The sequence below is a fragment of the Prenolepis imparis genome, unplaced genomic scaffold, assembly GCF_030444845.1.
Source record: "Prenolepis imparis isolate NDT839.2.m4 unplaced genomic scaffold, iyPreImpa1.0 SCAF_2, whole genome shotgun sequence".
NCBI classification, from domain to species: domain Eukaryota; kingdom Metazoa; phylum Arthropoda; class Insecta; order Hymenoptera; family Formicidae; genus Prenolepis; species Prenolepis imparis.
Genome location: NW_028141160.1, coordinates 15,362,315 through 15,381,507, shown reverse-complemented (window position 1 = coordinate 15,381,507; position 19,193 = coordinate 15,362,315). Strand labels below are relative to the sequence as shown.

At 34.3% G+C, this 19,193-nt stretch overlaps 1 long non-coding RNA gene across 9 annotated transcripts in view; it reads left to right on the top strand.

The window, feature by feature from the left end:
- LOC145948968 (uncharacterized) overlaps positions 1-19,193 on the top strand; it is a 124,060-nt gene that overhangs the window by 696 nt on the left and 104,171 nt on the right. For 2 of the 9 annotated variants that reach the window (XR_014427507.1, XR_014427506.1), the window contains exons 1-4: positions 12,843-13,750; positions 14,403-14,807; positions 15,096-15,291; positions 15,588-15,632. This is a non-coding gene — a long non-coding RNA (uncharacterized LOC145948968). Of the gene's footprint in view, positions 1-5,796; positions 5,907-8,754; positions 8,831-9,536; positions 9,734-11,778; positions 11,979-12,003; positions 12,237-12,842; positions 13,751-14,402; positions 14,808-15,095; positions 15,292-15,587; positions 15,633-19,193 lie in introns of those variants that run through there. The other 7 variants (XR_014427511.1, XR_014427508.1, XR_014427514.1 and 4 more) reach the window with 7 other exon arrangements.

The window sequence follows — 19,193 nt, the reverse complement described above, 5'->3', positions numbered from 1 at the left end:
GCTTGAATGAGCAATAATAGCCCTCTGTAACGCGCAAGTCGCTAATCGAAATCGATTGTTCTTTAGATAGTCAGTCAAGCGTGTTTCGTTAAATTGGGGTTGCGTTGTTCTGTTGTGTTAGAAACCAAAATAAATCGTTTTCGAGAGAGAAACGCTTCTTTCATTCTGATTAATTCGCATTCCTTTATTTACCTTCATCCAGAAACCGCGTGTATATATAAGCTAATCCAAGTTGTTTCCGCAGTGTGCGGTATAACGTTATCTGTGTTTGTAAAATACCCCGTCTTCTTCCTTCGAAACTCTATTCAAACGTCGAGGTTAGCGATCGCGATCGATTTCGAATTTAATCATCGCTAGATCCCCAATCAACGGGAATCGTCGGATTAGAGCGAGCCTTTTAGAGATATTCGATCGTTTGGCGACGACACCCAAACAAAATATTATAAATAAAACTGTAAAAATAGAAGAGACAGACTCGCCCCCGTAAATGAAAAAAGTACAAAGATCTTGGACGATAATCTGTCTATTCCCAATCGCTAACAATCAAGAATACAGACGAGACATCTTTTCCGTCTGTCTCTCTGGCGTCGTCTCGGTTATGTTTCACCGGAGACTTCCATCAGAAAGGGATCCCGCTGTTATCCGCCAGGTACTTGCAGTCCTCTCTTTCTCTGGCGTCTGCCAGTCCCGGAAGAACGGTTGGCCTTCAGGGAATTGACCTCGGGGATTTTCTAAATCTTTGTTCGAAGAAAAATGAGATGAATGAAAAACATTTATTATAAATAATTTTTGAAAATGACTTTCTTCTAAGAACCACTCTTTGTATTTTAACTGTATTTTTTTCGATACTTTTTTGACTTTAAAAAATTTTTCACTCTGTAGGAAATATTTTAACAACAAGAATTTAAATGATCTTGCCGTTCTAGGAATATATGAAACCTTAGATCGCTTTTAACTCTTTATCTTTTTCGATCTTTTTTGACTTTAATTTTTCACTCCATAGGAAATATTCTAACAATAAGAATTTAAATGATCTTGCCGTTCTACGAATATATGAAACATTAGGTCGCTTTTTAAAAAGAAAAATTTTTGTTTATTTACAAATATGCATCTAACTTTGCCAGAAAAAAATTACATGGAATACACACACACATACACTGTTCAATAATCTACCTTTTAACTAAAGTATAGCGTATCTATGTGATTATTATGTCAGTTCTACTCCGTCAGTACCTAACGGTATTTATGTTATAAAATTATTCGGTAGTTTATTATCCGGCGATATCATGTGTGAATTTTCGTTTGACCTCCGTTGCAATTAACGGTTAATATCGTACACGATTCATCATTCAAGGACAATCGAGCGGATAATTAACGATTTCATTGCACGGAGCACGAAAGAGCCTTCGTCACACATTGCGAACGTTGGTCGATCGTATCTGAAACGCAACACCGTCGTTCTCATGCACACGCACATTCTCGATCGTGGGCGATCAACTATACGTAATATCGTGTATGCAACAAGTTACTTTCATTAATTGGAGCAAGAAGACAAGCAAGTATCGATATAAAATTAACCCGTGTCCGCTTTCGCGGTTTTATTGTAGATGCAGATATTCAGATAGCATAATATGAGTACTTACAATTAGCGATAGACACATTGAAATATGAAAGAACACGTGTGCATGCGTGTATATCGTCTGAGAAAAGTATATAATTTATTTTTAATAAGTATAATAAATATTTATCTTTGAAAAATTACATCGCGATCCGATTTCGATCATACTTATCTGCATGCGATCGGAAATATGAGCGAGAATTTTGCGAATAATATTGAGGCAGAATAAAAAAGCGGATCGGATGAAATTTTATCAAAAAATGGATTTGACCCGATTGCATTTGTAGCTCGTTTCAATCGATCCCGCGGTGCGCCGCGTCACGGAATGGGTGTGACAGGATAACGAAATGCCGGATATGCAATACAAATACAATCTGTATGAATTTATCGAGCCGTTATGGAGCGTCAATCGGCCCGGGGCCGGTCTTTAGGGTGCAGCGGATTGCACCGATGCAAACGTCCCTTTCGAACGCGGCCGGTCGACGTGATTATTATTGAGCGACAACAAAAGCGCTCTAATTGGCACTGGGAGCGCAACGCGTGCTCGTTCAGGAGGAGGAGGAGGAAGAGGTTGTTATCGCCAGCTCGGTAATTAAGACGAAAGAATACAAATTGCGGCGATTGTGAGCGCTATATTAAACGCGAGTTCGGCGTTCGCGGATTGATTCCCTTTTGATGAAACATTCCGATGCGCGCTCTGCCGCTTTCTCGCCAGCGCGTTTTCGCGAAAGGCATTTAACGAACTTCATTCATGATATCGCCGATCCGACAGATACATACACGCGTAAACAGTCGGAGCATTTATTAGGAATTTTATTAGGAGAAAGAGAAAGAGAATATAAAATAAAAGTAGAAATGAATGAGATAGAAAAAAGTCCAAAAGAATGCAGTATTTTTAAATTGTATACGTGTGTAGAACGAAAAGAAATTGTACACGAGAGAGAATTAATATACTCATTTTTTCGGTGCAAAATGTATTTTGAGATATGAGTGCGCTTTGACATTTATAATCTTTTTTATTGTGTGAAACTGCACAGAGATGTTACTTTCCGGAGAGTTTTATTTCATTATATATTTAGCTCGAAAAAAGTGAATGCGTTAGAAAATTAAACTTCACGCGCATGACCTATTCCATTTTCACACTTTAACGTACGAGCATTTTTTTTATTCTTTCTTTTCGACCTTTCTATTTACTACACATTTTATCTAGCACACTATAGTGATACACTATAACGTGATACGAGGAATATACAGAGTGTATACTCTGACGATCTAATTAAATTTAGCTATTTAAAAAGATATATAAAATTTATTTTTAGAATAATAACTAGTTCAAATGATACAAGACGCGTATACATTATGAGATAATTTCAAGAAAGAATTTTTGCAAATTTTTAGTTTGTCTCTTTCTCAATTTTTTCATGTAATTAATCAGCTACGTTCGTTCTCTCGCTCGCTCGTCTGCTGCCTGCACTTAGTTTGCTATTATCGACTTGCATCTCGAGGTATTCTTAAACTGAAATTATTTTTCATTAATTAAGAAGAACTTTTTATTATATTTATTCCGTGCAAAAAAAGCATTCCAATAATCACTTCTATAACTCACACTGATCTCTCGATTTTTATTTTCTGTTTAATAATTATACATTTATTTTTCAAAGAATTTCGCGTGTGTAACTTTTGACCATCCAAAGGGTAGAAAATTTTGGATTTGAATCGAGTCACTTGCAGCTATTATTGTATCACGGGCCATATTACGATGTAATATACAGTAGTAAAAGAGAGAAGAAAGGTTCTCTCGATGGTTGTGATTGTCGGTCGCCGTACGACATACACAAGCCATCACAAATCGACAATGACAAGCAAAGAAGCCGTCTCAGGCAGCAGGCGAGCGAGCGAACGGACGGAGCGGCGAATGAACGAGCGAGCAACAACCAACCAGTCTGGCTGTAAGAAACTTCAGGCCTGTTCTCTGGCTGTTGGAGTTCCGTAGGAACCGGACTGTTGTTCGTCCGAGACGACGGGATCATTCCACGAACTGCCCCTCCGCCGCGTTTCCCCTTGGTGCTCTCCTTTGCCGTTAGCGTGCCATGGGTTTCTCTTCCTCGCTCCTTCTAAAATAGCCCTCCGTCCTGCTCTTTCTTTTTTTACACTGCTCAACGTAGAATATTTTACGAGGGCACACTAGTTCAACGTACAATCCCTTTCGTCACGTGGTGATCACGTACACGCAACCGTCACGAGAATGGTCGGTCAGTTGTGCCTTTTCTATGTTTCACGTAGTATGGTGTAAGAGAGAGAAGACTGCGAGAGACAGAAGGATGATAGGTTCATCCATACAGAGGATATATATTTTTCATTATTTTTTTATAAGACACACACACACATACACATCTACTAGAATTTCGCTTAATCCTTGGTTTTTTAGGCTTTATTATTCGTGTTTCTTGTATTTTAATTTTACAATTTCTGTTTACCGACGTATCTGTCAAATTTTCCGCTCTTGTTTCTCCTCGCGATGAGTTTCTGCAATGTTTGCGAGAAACGCGCAGCACCGAATAAAACTCGTCTACATTGCGTAAACGCGTCACCGGTGCGTCATGACATTTTAGCGCACGAAAGCGTTGAAGAACGTCGCGACGAGAAGACGGTCGGATTATATTTCGTACAAACTTCACTTTCGTCGTTAAAAAAGTCGGGATATAACGAAAATAAGAAGTAGAATGCAGACATATAAGAGCGCGAGAAAAATATCCGAAAGGATATCGATTGGATCATAAATTAAATGGGGGGATGATTTTATGTTCCGGGCGATCGCTCTCTCTTGTTATTAAAAGCCATCCGCACCCTTTCTTTTATATAAATCACTCTATCTAAATTTGTTTTAAAATTATAATTTTGCGCAATATACAATTTATATATATTTTTTACGCAATGTGCATACATGAAATTTGCGACACAAAGTAGCCTTCGTTCTTAAAATATGCCACGAGAAGCACAATCTTTGTATTATCGACATTCGCATTTTCTTTCTTTCCTCTCTTTGAGGGAGCGAACGCTTGTTTACGGTGGGGGTCAAAGGCGAGCGAGGACATTTTACTTAAGGTCACTGTGTTAACCGTGCCGCAAGGATTTCATTAACACCTAGAACGCGAACGGTCGGCCGAGCACGTGGATGGGGAAGGACGGCGTTTTCTCGGGGCACGTTTAATAGAGAACAGGCGAATAGCCTCGTTGGCTCGATGAGGGATACGTTCGATATAAACGCTTCGATGAGCAATGCAACGTATTATAGGTGCAGTCCGGGATGATTATACAGCGGGATACAACGACAAGACTGTATCTGCGCCTTTCCAATTTCTCGAGAGGAAGGAAAAGTATTTTTCATTGAAAAGTATTGTTGTATTAAACCTAAATGTATAGGGGATCTCGTGACATTTTTTTATCTTATCGAAACATATTTATATTTAGACTTTAAATAATGAATATTGCATATACATTAATTTTAAAGGTTTCAACACTTTATACTCTTGTTTTTTTTATCGATTTAGATTTCAATTTCTTTTTAGTTTGAAAAATGTACGAAATAAAATTTCTCGTTTGCGAAATGGATTGGCTTCGTCAAATGTTTGTTATATAGCATGGCAAATAACGGCGCGGCGTAATATTGTGAAATGAACGAGCGAGGCGTAGCAGAAATCCGATCGCAAAAGCGGGATCACACGCGCGTGTATAAGAGGTCAGAGCTGGCGGAAAAGTCGTTGTTGCCGGCTGGATTTATCGGTCGTGCCGATTCATCGAAATGTCGTTGTCGTCAGTGTCGCGACATTTCCGATATCGCGACGAGGGCGTCTCGTACACTGATCGAAAATAAGAGATTAAATTTAGAATTTATTCTAATTATCGTATTATACATTTCTCACATCTTGCTTTTTCACTCGTGCTAAAACATACGATGGGGGTGGATGGGGTAGGAAAGGAGAAGAGGAGCTCCGCAACTATAATATATATACGTTAAGCGGAAAATGAATATATTAAAATTTTTTTTAGAAACATATATATATAATATCTTGTCACGTGCGTAATCGTCAAACGGTTATCACGCGACCCTTCACTTCGAGTTGGAGGATTATATATGATTCGACATAACACGACGATACTCCTGATGATTATATCTCGGTCACGCATGATTGCTTCATACGCTCGAACGACAGTATCTCTCTAGAGATTCTCTCTCGGAAGTCAATCCCACACGTGATATCGTGAAGAAACGCCGCAAAAACACGAGGTAACTGACGTGAACCAACAAATACGGAAGTTTCGTGAATCATTTTTTAAACGGTGATTAATATGTGATGGCTTTACGGAAAGTTTTTTGAATTCTAATTTAAAACTTTGCTTCTGAATGTTGTTAAGAGATTTTCAGAAGTTTTACATAAGTTTCTCTAAAAAGTTCAAGATTTTTTAATTGTAAAAATAAATATATATATACACAATTATTTATACAATATGCAGATATAATTAGCACAATTATTGCTGACACTAACACATTTTAGTCAAAGACGGAATTATCGATATTTTCATTTTTATTTGCTCTTAATATCAAGTAGCTAATATTAGTTTATTGGGCAGGAAATGTCTTGCTTTTATATCTTTAATTTATCTCCATCTGAATATCAAGTAATTAATTTAAATAATTGGGGCTTCTCTCCATTTTTCGTAATAAACTAGATTCATAATTAAATTTCTGTTTAATTTAGTGGGATTTTAGACATGGAAATGGTTGGAAATGAAAAACATTTTACCACTGTCACTTTTTTATGTTAAATTTGGCTCGTTAATATTTGTCTCTTTCTGGTTTCAATTATCGAGTTCGTTCGAATTACGAATAGTAAGCGAGTAACTTAATTAAATATCCTGAATAATGATTTATTTTATAACATTCTGTAAAATTCAAACTCCCGGGAGATCCAACATTTCGTCTACGTCTCGTGATTAAATGATTTCGATGTTTGGATAATTTTACATACGGTCCAGATGAATTTGATAGAGAGGTTCGAGACTCGACAGATTCGTGAAAGATTGCGAGATTTGCTAGGATCACTATGGAATGGTATAATATGGGGCTTTTGCGGCGAAATGAAAATATCCACGGAATTCCCGTTGTCCTCGGAATGTTCGTATTAAGAGTTCGTGGCCGATGTCGTGTCTGAACTCCTGACGTTCGCCAAGATAAGACGAGCTTCCTCGAGCGTTTCGTTCTTACGTAAGCGGTGTCGACGGGCGTTATATTGCTACCGTTTACGTCGACGCATAACGTTAGGTGAAATCGCGTAGCTTAAGCGCGGCACGTTCGGGTCGACGAGAACCTTGAAGCGAGAATACATGCAGGTGAAATGAATTTTCGTTTTCTCTCTTTCTCTCCTTCTTTCTCTTTCTTGTGCAAGAGAACATTGCGCACCTGTCGGACGTCCTCAGGGAATTCCTGCAAAACGACAGATAGCCGCTGTCTCGCGGTGCGGCTCGAAAGATGGCCATATATCTGTTTTAATTGAACGGCTTTAATTATGTAGAGAAGTGAATTAAACTCACACAATTAATTAAAAAAATGAATTATATACATACAGTTGTGGACTGACAAAATGAAACTCTGTACTTTACATTTAATTTATTCAAAATTAGTGAACTGAGAGATTTTTTTTATTAAAACCTCAAATAATAAATTCAAGAGAAATTAGAATTATTTTTTATTATTGCATTAAAGCAGTCATTTCTTTTAATCCGATTTCTAGCGTAGAAGTGGAAGTGAAAGTGTGGTAGTTCCGGAACATCCTATATATTATTTATTCGTTGTCGTTCGCGTGCGACGCTATTGTAATCAGAAGCGCAACGTCATGTTGCGTCGTCGAAGATTGTCTTAACGCGGCGCTTCATTCGACGGAATGCAATCGTTTCGAAAGCGCACTGCATTTTTATAATTAGCTGAAAATACGATTTTATCTGTTTACTGATAACACTTGATTCCCTGAAATCTTTCCGATACACAATGATACACAACGCTGATTGGCGCCTCGATGTCGAAACGTTGGAATTAAACCTCCAGTAGTATATTTCGTGACTAAGAATAAACATGCGATTTTCTTACATAAATCATGTATTCTAATGTATATTATCTCAATCTCTCTCTCTTACATGCACTATAGAGATATATTTAGAAATCATCGTTCATTCTTCAGCGATAAAATAATGATGACAGAGGAGTCTTTATTTTGTCATTTTTTTTTAAATTAATGATGCATTTTTTATCATGTTCCATGATAATTAAATTTGAAATAGGTAATGCAAGACAGGCCATTGTTTCGATGTTATTTATTTGATTCATTATCTTTGCGTTTCTTATATTTTTATATTAGGTGAAATGCTATAAAGCGTCTTTTTTATAGAGATGCAACGATAAAGAGTATGTCGGGCGACGCGACATCGCGTATCGGTATCACACAATAAGAGTTATATCTTTATTTATCTTACGCGGTTGTTTACGTCGCGAAATCCTGATTCTTCAGTTATGTAGGCGCTGAATCACGCACTCCCACATTTTTTTCCTTATCCCGATCCGGTCAGGCAATGATGCCCACGCGCACGTTCAATACTTTATTTCATCGTTTATATTTCTTTCTCGGTGACTCACTCCCTGCCGCTGCCGCGGATGCACTTGTTGAATCTGGCATACTCATTCTGATTGTTCGCATTTCTTTCTTTTTCTCTTTCTGCCTTTTTCTCCCTCTTCCTCACTTTCTCGCATATACTCATTGCAATTCGGTCGCATGGGTGGATATTCTTTAAAACTTTTTAATTTTTAAAAAGTACAAAGCGTTTATTTTAAGATATTTGCAGAAAATAGATAGTAGCTATATTAAGTTATGTTAAAGTTATTAGTTATATTATTATATTAATATTCATTAATTATATTTATTTATATAATGCGATTTGTTGTAGAAAAAGTTTCTCTCTCTATACTTTGAAAAAATGTATAGAAAAGACTGCGCAAAAATATTATTTAAAATTTTTTTACGGTATATATATTTTTCTTTTTAAAAAGCTTTGAAATAATTTAAAAGTGTCTTCTTTGTTTGCAGATATATGGACGATCGATCGATTACTATAGAGTGCCCGAGCAATAATCTTTCAAATGCATACAACTTGAACAGCGCGGTAAGTAGAAAAAATTACATTTCCATTCTTGCAACACGTGAAGGGTTCTCAATGAATGTCCAACGGAATGAACGGCGTAAATATATAGTATACACTTATGCGCCGATTTAAAGATATGTATTTATAGAATTGCATATGTTGAATGTGTTTTACTTTTATGTGGCGTTATATAAGATTTTGGATTTATATATTTATATATTTGATTTAATAGAATTCTAATAGAATTATTTTACTTTACGTAATGTATTTATTTCTGCACATAAAAATCAGGCTCTTATTAAATACGCCGACATTTCTCACGTGGCAAACTTATATATTTTGCATTCCCTGAAATATATCTCAGGTGATATTTCATATATTGTTGTAAGACACATAGAATATACAATTTCATATGATTTTTCGCATATTATGTAAGGAACAAATTTCGAAACACTTTTATTGAGAAATAAAAAAATATTGACGTTTTTAAGAGAAGTTAACGAATGAACTACTGCACCGTTATCGAACTTATCATTTATCGCTAGCCGATGTACATATATATATATATACGGCCTGATTATTACACTGGCTCCGCGATGTCCGGCACTTCTCGCGACCAGTGAAATCCACAAAGGCGTTCGTCATGCAGATGCGTTATCGCGTTGCGAAATCCCCAAGCTAGACGTAAGGAGGCTGAGAGAGTGGGAGAGTCGCAATGATGCGATGACGACTTGTTTCGCCGCGCGACGCAGTTCCATGTCTCTTCAGCCTCCGCGATTAGCGCCTGCGGTTTAATTAGTCGCGACAACGCGAGAGAGAAAGAAAATTAACGACGCGAGAAGAGTCGATCGAGCGCTCGAAAAAATATTTGAATGCGTGCAATGTCATTTAAGGCCCATCGACAGATTCCATGTGCTTAATTAAGTATTAATCTGCTTGATATTGATATATCGTTGAATTATAATTTAGGAAAAATTGATTATAAAATCATCAAAAGCTTTATACATATGTATACAAAAATCACACAAGTTCCTAGATATTTCCTACATAATACACATCCCCCATCTTTAAATACGCGATTCGTATATCTTAGTCTTAGAGAGAAAATTGGAAAAGATATATAAGTGACAAAATATTTACTCATTCGCACTTTCTATATAATTTCTATTGAATAAAAAGATAAAAAGATAATTTATCTCTTGGCACGCGCGCGATCATTAATGGAATAAAAGTCTGAATGGATCTTTAGAACGCCAGCATAATCGTGTATCGAGTTACACTTAATAACCGCATGAACGGGCGAATCACAGTGTTACGATCCCTTTGTGCATACCTCTGTCATGTAATTATAACGCGATGATACGTACACAATGAGCCTGTAATCTTATCTAAAGTCAACCATCTCGTAACTTTTGTCGAATCGATGTTCTTCCGTTTCGGAATTACGGAGAAATTAAATTAGGCATAATTAATACATATATGGTATAATTAAATACTAATTTATCGCTTCTAATCTTTGTCCGATTTTTTTTCACTTAAATGATAAGCAATAAATTCAGTATTGATATATCACGAAATTAAATAAATCGCAAAACATTTTAATACTAATTGTAAAAGAAGAAGAGCAATTAATTATATTAACATAATTTATTCTTATAGCGATGTTGGACATGACGAAGGATTTTTTCGATTATACTTTTGAAAGTTATTTCGCAAGTAATAATTTCGGAACTAGAATATTTTGATAACATTTAATTCGAGAAACAATTTGATATCAAACTAGAAAATTGTGTTAGCTTTTCTTCTTTAATTTTTGACTATTTTACTGTTATGATATTATTGCAAAAGAATAAAAATTTAATTTTTAGAATTTTTATTTGCAATATTTTTTTAAGTTTTACAAATTGTGTTATATAAACTCTAAAAAATTGTTGTGTGACATAAAAAATCTCAATCATTTTTATTAATAGGTTGTTCGGAAAGTCATTTCGTTTTTTTGCATGAAAATTGTATGTGAAAAAAACGAAATGACTTTCCGAACAACCCAACATTTAATTTCCGATCGTCGTATTTTTTTCACAAAATTTGGATATATGATATATCTTTCAAACATTTTATTGAAATAAATAATACAGAAAATTTAATGCAGAAATTATTGCACCATTGCAAATTTAATTTTAATTTTAATAATAAATTGATATCTGTGATATCAAATTCAATAAAATTCCAAACTAAAGAAATAAATAAATTTAAATAATTTAAAATAATTTAAAATAATTTAACTCACCAGTACGAAGCGCAACGATAAAGTTATAGAATACAACGTTGTAAAATATAAATATATTCAAAATTATCTATATATGTATAACACGATCTAAAGTAATCGGTATTTCTAAAAATAATTGTTGCACCTAAATAGAATTATATTTGTATCTTTATAAACAAATATAAAATAATAACAGAAATTATGTATTTCCAAAATACTGTTTTAAAATTTGTGTAAAAAAATAGAACTTTAATTTTTACATAAATAATCTAAAGAATTATATATATATAATTTTAATTATAAATATTTTATTAAATATTTGAAGTATTTTAAAAATATTTTTAAAGATCTACTAATAGATGTACTGCATAATGATGTAAATTAAGTCATTACCACGAAGAAAAACGAATTAGTTTTAACTAGTTCTTTAATTAGTTTTTACAAAAAAGAGATAATAAACTAACAAAATTACAAATTGCTCATTACATGATTGTTTGCTGTCCGATGTCTCCCTAGATCTTCTCCTCTCTTATCGTTTGCTGTTTCTAAAGCACTTACACAACACTGACTCGCTAATACACGGTTAATTACAATTTGCCCGTACTAAGATTACGACGATTTTACAACTTATTTATGATGTTAATCGCATACTTTATTTTATATTTCGACGAGAAAACACGACAATTATAGATACTTCGAGAGATGTCTCGAGAGACGACGACATACATCGCGTGAATGACAAGGCGGCCGCTTGTAAACAATAGCACAGCAATATTAACTATTACATAGTATTTGGCGTTCGTTCTTCGCGGCATATATCGTGCTATTGTTTACAAGTGATCGTCGTGTTGTCATTCATGCGGCAAGGCTCAAACGGGAAGGTAGCACAGTGTGAGACTTTCGGTGCGTATTATCTTTCGCAGTATATGATTTTCGTGTTTTCTCATCGCGATATAAAATAAAGTACGCGATTAATGTCATAAGTGAGACGTACATAAAGTGTCATATGATTGTCGTATTCTTGCAATCTTGTAGTGTGCGTGCGATCGTAATCAACACTTTCGTGAGTATATATATGGAAGTGTTGTGTGAATGCCACGAAGAAACAGCGAAACAAGAGAGAAGAAGAGGAAAGACAAAGGCGGAGCAACCATGAAATAAGCAATTTTAATTTATGTCTTATTTTTGTGAAAAAGTCATTTATTTATCTTGTTTGCGGTAATGACTTAGGTTATATGCGTATTCACTGAAAAAAATCCATGTACTTTTACATGGAAATTACTTGTTCAAAACTGGAAAAATTATCTAATTATCACTGTAATTTTTTTTTCCATAATTTTTAAAGTAAAAATACATATTAATGTAAAATATATATAAAATATCAGTAAAATTACTATCTTTTATGTAAAAATCACTTGTAATTTAAAATTTAGTATTTTCATTTTATTAGAACTTTATTTTATCCATTTTATTTATAACATTATTTTATAGCATTTATACTTTTATAGCATTACACTTAACATTTTGTATCTGTAATTCTATGTTCACTGGAATATTTTCAATCCTGAAAATATATATTTTATATGAAATTACATATAATCTGTAATCTTCCATATAAAAGCAATATTGCATGATTATGCTGGGTCGGAAAAAAACCCAGCATAATCATATAATTTTACACAAATATTTTTTTCAGTTATCTCGAATATAAAGTCGGAGTTTCCTAATATTAAGAAAGCTACCTAAATAAAGTTTAAAGGTATCGATTCGCGATAGTACGACAGTATTGTTTCCTGACTGGCGTGTGAAAATGTTTTTAAGATGCGCACACGACAGTTTTCATGCATTCTGAATAAATAAAAATAGCGTTGTCGCAATACTCGCCAAAATATCTTCTGTTTGTCGCTACTTTGGAACGCTATTTATCTGCAGCTACATATCCATTTTCTAATTTTACTGCCGTTCCTTATCAACAATATGGACAAGTTCTTTTAGAATATTTTTTGTTTTAATTGTCTCGATGACGTAAACGTAAAGCCATATCGCGTTAATGAGTCAGTAAGCACGTCGCATCTGTGTACGGAAAAACAATTATGATCTACGTCAATCATGTGTGTCAGTTGCTCCGAATTTCGTCATTTGACATGTGCTGGAAGATATATATCGCGACGCATTCAGGGTCGCGCGATCTCGCTAACTCGTTCTCTCTTTTTCTTTTTTTTCCGTTTCTCCTTCTCTCCCGCGATCGTTCGCGTATCGCGTATGACGCAAATATATTCGCAAAGCGAACGTATGACGATTCGCCTACTCGCGGCATTTTTTGTCAATCTGTTTTTCTGAGAAGCGCGAGTGTATATATCTTTCGATGTTCGGATTAACTCATTCGAAATGTCAGATATAATTTCGTGATTAGGTGGACAGGCGTGGAACCGAGGATATTAAACTTCGTCTCCGATACGGCGATCGTGATTTATCGCAATCGTTTCGTCACGTAAGATTAAGCGCCACGAAAAGGGAGACTACGGAGATGTGAATAAATACCGAAACATTAGCCGTATTTTATTGATTTATTTTGTTTTTATCGGAATTTCTGAGAAAAGCCACGATATCAGATCATGATTTCTGAATATAGTGTGTCATTTGTAATTATTATGACTAATATTATATATATCCTGGTATACATTTATGAAATATTTAATTTTTTCTTTCTCTCTTTAAAACTCTGTGATTTTAATTGAGACATATGTTGCACAGTTGAAAAATTTGTGTTAAACTTAACAAATATCACATGTCCCAAACGGTCCACAGAAATTTTTGTGTTAATTTAACATAATACGGATATGTTAAATGATGACACGAATACTGTGTTAATATTTTAACATAAAATAAATGCAAACTTCAAGTAAACTTAAAATAAATTTTGTGTTAAATTAACATAGTTTGAATGAAAAAATTAACTAAAAAAATTGTTAATTTTACATTTTATCATCCCCACTTATATTATAAAGTAAAATTAACATTTTTTTCTGTAAATTTTAACAGATAAATCTTGTTACTAATAATACCAAACATATTTATTGTGTTATATTAAAAGTAAATACACATTGTGTTATTTTTACACTTTTTTTCAGTTATTTTAATAATTTAACATTGAGTTCAATTAACACAACAGCAATATGTTAATTTAACACATGAATGTGTTAAATATTTAACACAAAAATTTTAACGGGGACCGTTTTTAACAAGAAAACACAAATTTTCAAACTGTGTGTGCTTTATGTCAAGAGAAACTAAAAATAATTTCAATTATTGTAACTGTGTGTGAAGCTGGCGTTTGATTTCGTGGAAACTCATAAATAATAATTAAGAATTCTAGGTTTATTTTCAATAGTTCTGCCTTCTAAAACTAAAAAAAAAAAAAATTAATTAAGCTAAAATAAAGACAAACCTATATCTATAGATATTGAGATGAGACGTCAGTCGATTTTCGAGAATTATACTATATTGTAGTACGAGAGATATACTATATTATTCTAAAGCTATATTTTTTCGAACGAATCTCCTTCGAGTTTTAATTAATTATTAATATTAAGTATTAAGTTATGTATAGTTACCGCGCGCGCTATTAGAGTGAAGTTGCCGATGTTTGTAGAGTAGCGAATAGCTTCGGTCATTACCGAAACGCCGCGCGAGTACCAGGTAGTTGGAGCTGCGTCCCGTTGTGAATAATTAGTAAGCATAATCGTTTCTAATCTTTGTATTGTAATATTTATCAATCGCATATCATAACTTCAACATTCATACGTAGTCGTAATTCGAAACGTATATTTCGAGAGAAATTCGATGCAAAATCTCTTGCCAACGGTCAACATAACCTATCTGTTTTTGCCCGCGAGAATGTATTGCGACATCGGTGGATATATCTGTCGTTAATTAGTTTACATATTTATATTATTATGTATGTTATAATGCGAAATAATAAGATTATTCTAATATATGTACGTATTTTATTTGTTACAGATAGCATTGCGATAACAGTGCCATTCACGCGTCGTGTCGGGAATGCCGTGTAAAATTTCGCTTGTCGGGAGTGCCGTATGAAGTATCGGGCGATCGTAATTATTCGTGTTTTTGCGAGTGTCGTGAGTGCTACGAAGGACCAAGAGAGGAGGAGGAGGCCCGGGGAGGCATCGGGCGACAGTGGGACAACTGTGAGGTATGCAAAAGAAACATTTTTTTTTCTAAACTGCATTGTTTATTAGATATTTGATCGTTTCAAAATACCCTGTATATATATGTATGTACACGCACCGGCATTAATGTCCGTTAGATGTGTGCGAATACGTGTATGACAGCCGAAAGTCATAACACGTATGTCGCGTTACGTATGTGTGCGTATGACTTTCGGCTGTCATACACGTATTCGCACACATCTAACGCCGGACGTCATTAATGCAGGTGCGTGTACACATACATACACACGTATACATAATTTGAATATTTTGTTTTCAGATCGATGTGCTGTGTACTACAACTCCGCTATTGTACTACGTATCGGTGAGTGAGAAATTGTTTATTTTATAACATTTTTATAGCTGTAATAGGGGTACGTGAAGCGTCTCATTTCGTGGAAACTAGACTTCAGAAATCTGGTTTCTTTTTATTGCTTATTTTAAGAGTTTTTATAATCACGAGAATTTTATAATCACATCTAGAAAATGTATGAATAAACGATGCGTGCATAATTTTTTTTATAGCAAAGCGTCGAATATAGATAGAACATGCTAATCTATATAATCTATTAAATCTAATCTATATATAATCTATTAAATCTGTGATATTAATGCTTTTGGACATTTTCCAATTATTATTTATTTATACCCGTTAATATTTGCATTGCGTTAACTTTGCTTTTTTACGGCCCAATTATTGCATTAATTATGAAGTATCAATATAAATGAATAATTTAGTCATTTTATATCTTGGGAGAAAGTTCGGTGATGTTCTTCCATCTTATTATGCGTGTCTTTCTGTCATTGTACGAGTATATTTTATATTAATCCGATAATTCATTACCATCCGGTGATTCATTAGTGGAATATTTATAACGCATTATATAATCGGTGATTTTTGTCGGAAAACACGTAATCCTATCGAAATAACAAGAAAAAATGTTCCGAATAAAATAAAATTACACAATAGAGCGATGAGAAAATGCAATGATACTAAAATAATCCTACTCGCATATAATTCGTGAAAATACTTATCGGTCGCTTATAATTCGAAAGCTTTTAATAAATCTCTTCTGTTCGGCTTGGTCGTTAAGATTCATTGAATAGGATGCAACAAAACCCGTCGTATTCTGTCACATAGCTTTCGAAGCTCCATGTACAGAGAATACGTGATTATACATATTGCCGATGGTTATAAACCAGATACATACACACAGAAACACGCACAAACACGCAGAAACGCGCGCGTGGGTATCCGGAATTTATATGGAAGTCGCGGATGCGCGTGGACAAGCTTTGTTACCACAGTTTCATATGCACGCACACGCGACCACGTGCGGGAAAATCGCGTGCATCAGATGCTGCCGTGCCGATCCTTGTGCTCTTGCATACGCACATTTATCTCGCGTTGTTTTCGTTGACATTACATACGGCGAGCGCGCCCGTATGCGCAAGTTGCGCGGTATAAAGTGTTCGCTCGTATAAAGTGTCGCGCTGGTTACAAGCAGCAGCATGGATTCTCGGACGCACGAAAGCCACATGCTCCGACGTGATATTGCAAATTCCGCGTGCTTGCGATAACTTTTGCGCCATCTTATCCCGTCAGAATGCTACTTCGCACACGCGTGTATAATCCGCGATCTCTCGTGTACGCGAGAAAAGACATTTGTATTATATTTACATTTTCGTATTTTGTTTTAAACCATTCACTTTGCGAAATTATATAAAGAGTAGACACATATTTTTTAAATCATCGGACATTTTTGAAAGCCTTTTATGTATGCATTAAATAACGTCAAAATAAAATATATATTATATATCAGTTATAGCGAATCACTAGTATACTTATGTCTGTAATAAAATTTCGCATATGTTTATTTATGTACCGCGAATTATAACTCACTTTTTCATACGATAAAGCAAAAGTTTGAGCAAAAGATTATTAATTTTATCAATAATAAAAGAATCGTGGCGAACGTGCCTGGAAATTGAAAGCACGATAAGACAGAGAATTGACGTCATTCGATTATCCGCTGCACTTTCTTCGATCGTGGAGATTATTGGCAGCGCCATTTCTCGCATTGCAATAATCGAGTTGAATATAGCGGAACGAGTCCGATTAATTTGCACTTATCATTTATATATCGTGATATATTCGAAATAATTCGATATAAAAAAATATATAAAGTAATGCACGAATAGGATTTCGGATTTTGGAGCGTATTCTATTCGATTACAGCGGAAAAATAATATCGATATGGTGCTACTTGAAAAATACTATTCGTGTCAGGAATATTAATTCAACAGCAAAGAGATAATAGCAAAGAGATAAAATTTCAATTTAAGCAGAAATATAAATGAAAAAATCAATTTTAAATAACGTACCAAGAACATAACGTATCAAGTTCTTCATAATTAGTTCTATATCAAGAGTATCATAAAATTTATATTATCGTGTAATATTTGCAAACTGTAATATCGGATTAAATGAATATAATCACATTTAATTATATGGATTTTTGGGCTTACCCATAATACAGCACATACATAATTTAGCATTTAGTATTGAAAATTTAGCATTTTACATACAATATTATACATTTCTCTCTGTCTCTCTCTCTTCAGGAAAATTTTATAAATAGAATATGTGTGTGAGACTTTGGAAATTTTATATTGGAAAGAAAATTTGTGAAATTATAATTATTAATGATTCGCGAGATAAAATTAGTTTTTATATCAGTGATCGTCGATATCCTCGGTCATCTATAATTAATACAATTATATGTCGCGGTAATATAAACGCCGCAATCGAATAGACGAGAATGATCTGAACAAGCCGGTAATTTTGCAGCAGACGAACGGCCTTTTGCCATTGGTAATTACGGTCTTTGCCATTAATGATTCGTTCGAATAAAAAGCGTCTTGCGTGCACGACGGTGGCACGTTGTGCAACGTGTCTAGAGATGTAACCGTTTATTTACGTCTACTTTTAACAGTAATAAGATCACGAAATGGGAACGCAACGTTTCACATTGTCCTATGATCAGTGTCATGCACATCTTTCTATGAAGAGATGTATTCTCCATTTTTTTAATAACAGTGTTTGAAACTTTAGGCTTTACTTACTCGACTTTAATGATTCAAATAAAAATATTGTACACAAATTCCGCCAATACTATGGGCGAGAAATATGAAAAATGTAAAATATTTTAAATTTATATAGATGAATACGTTTTGAACACAGGCTACTGTAAAGCCATTTTTTTATGTTCATTATGTTTAACATTTTTGTTGAATTTTCAGCTAGAACTTTTTCAAATATTTTGACAAAATATATATTCCAATTTTTTTATATATAAAGAAACTTTGAATATTTCTTAAATTACACATATGCAAATTATATCTTTGCAAAATTAATAAGAATGTGACTATTTGATACTACTAGCGAGATAATCGGTCTTACTCCCAATCATTTTATCTGTTACGGATCGTAAAGCACGTGTCTCGTATTAATTATCCGGGACGGTATATAATGATCGATCGCCGCTCAGTTTCCTACTTTAAGTCGAATGCTATAGCGAGATTATGGACGAACAGAATCGGGATGCTACATTTTAGTATTATTGCTGCTATCTTTAGAAAGAGTACATCGCACAATTATTAAATAAATTAAAGCTTCTCTTGTTCCTTTTGTATTTTGTATTTTTCTGTTCAACGCATACGACATTATACACAATTATTATCCAATTTGATTTACAATCTTAATCTCTTGCATCTATGTTGTTTTCAAAATAGTTCACATGTTAAAATATGCACTGCCAAGAATCGGGATCATCTAGCTAAGCTAAGAGATTAATTTTCTCCGCGCGCGTGCACTCGAGTCATT